This window comes from Synchiropus splendidus, chromosome 11 (assembly GCF_027744825.2).
Source record: "Synchiropus splendidus isolate RoL2022-P1 chromosome 11, RoL_Sspl_1.0, whole genome shotgun sequence".
Lineage (NCBI taxonomy): Eukaryota > Metazoa > Chordata > Actinopteri > Syngnathiformes > Callionymidae > Synchiropus > Synchiropus splendidus.
In genome coordinates, this window is record NC_071344.1 from 12,235,613 (window position 1) to 12,237,500 (window position 1,888).

Below are 1,888 nucleotides of genomic sequence, written 5' to 3' on the forward strand. Positions count from 1 at the left end.
TCTATTTATCTCAGTGAAGCTCAAATAAAATCCAATCATTCGAATGGATTTTTGATCGGTGGCCGGACCCCGCATGTCGTGTGCTGAGGAACAGCAGACGGACACATGGTAATCTGTATTCTCCCCGCCCGCCCACCTATCCCAGCCCTTTTCAAAGAGGAAGTTGAAGGTTTATTGGAGTTGGTGGCCTATGATTGTGTTTTAATGAGAGAACGACTGCGGAGGGGAGATAAGGCCCCCACTTTGTGCGGAGAGGTCCTTGGTGGGGATTAGAATAATCATCAAAAAATGCCATGTCTTTAAAAACACGCTGACAATGGGCTCCTCCTGTCATCCTTCACTTCTCCACACCAATTCATCCCTCCATCTTCCGCCCTTCTATGCCAGATAGTTAATTGACATTCCGGCGATGGCGCTCCGCTCGCAGAAGAATGTGACATTTCCACTCATCGCTCTTTTTCAGGGGAGAATGTGCTGTTTTACAGATTAGAGGGGGGCCGGAAGAACAGGTAAAGATGGGCGCAGTGACTGGAGGCAGACTGAGATTCGGAGCTGAAGAATTCAGCTGCAGAATGAATGCAAATTCATGATAATGAGACATTCACTGGTGGTGATCATGATGCCAGACTTTTTTTTTTTTTTGGGTCCTCTCAGAATGTCAACAATCGACCAATGACAGTGACATGACATTTCGGGCGAGTAGTACTTTTGCTTGTTTTAAACAGGCTGGGTACATTTGTTTTTGGGCAACACATCCTCACATATTGACGTAGGGAAAGTTGCCTTTTATGTCCTATACTGACGCCAATGGCAGCTTTCAGCGGCGCATATTGACGCATTGGGAGCGCGACATATAAAAAAAAAAGACGTAGATTGGGGTAAGGTTGACTCATTGGTGTCAAATTGCTATTTAAACCCCATCGAACAGCCACGCGTTTTGTCATGATGACCTTTAGTACTATCACTAAAAAGGAGAGCAACTTAAGGGGGTTATAAACAGCATAAATAGGTACCTCGCGCATTCCCGCACTCCCGTTCTATATGGTCCCGCACCTCGCACTCTCCACACTGCCCCACCAGGAACGTTACGTAAAGAAAAGTTCTTTCAGTCCACTAAAACTGTGTTTTTTTTAACCTTTTTCCAGCCACAGCACCCTTGGTTCATTGAAAAAATCCTGAGGCTCACCACCAAAGGAACCTCAGAAAATATATTTGTTTCAATATGGCAAAATATATGATGATTTATCTTTTTTTTTTTAACTTAATTTAAATAACTGTTGCTGCATGATTTTATTGTAGTTTAGAGTTTCCAGAAAAGTCCTTAGCATTCTTTGCCTGAAATTGCTTCATAAAAACAATGATTCTTTCTTTCTTCACATTTTGGAGCTCATTTATTTTGTTGCGCATTTAGTTTTTCGCCAACTTTTAAACCGCAAAGCAAACTTTGACACTCCATGAGTATCAATACAGTTTTGATGTGAGACGTCACGTTCGCTGTTCACTCTGTTAGCGCTGCAGTGCAGACAGTCTTTGGCGTTGCGGCTCCGACAAGAATCACTCCCCCCTCTGTGGTGAAAATGTGTGGTCAAGTTAGAGGCGCATCAGGTTTAAAAACAGAAGGAAGTTGTGCATGTGAGCGGCTTCTTCGCTGTGAGTGTGAGGGAAGAGGAACGCCACACACCACAGCAGCGCTGCTTTGACTGACGGACAGATCAGCGCATCAACACACTGGAGCTCTACAGTATAGTAGATAGAAAGAATGTCAGCGAATCCATGTGATCTCCTCACCTTGGTTGCTCCTCAACACCTTCTCATTGTCATGATTTAATGTCATCATATCCCACCTCTATCTCCGGACACATGAGGCAAAACTGGATCATTTTCCCAC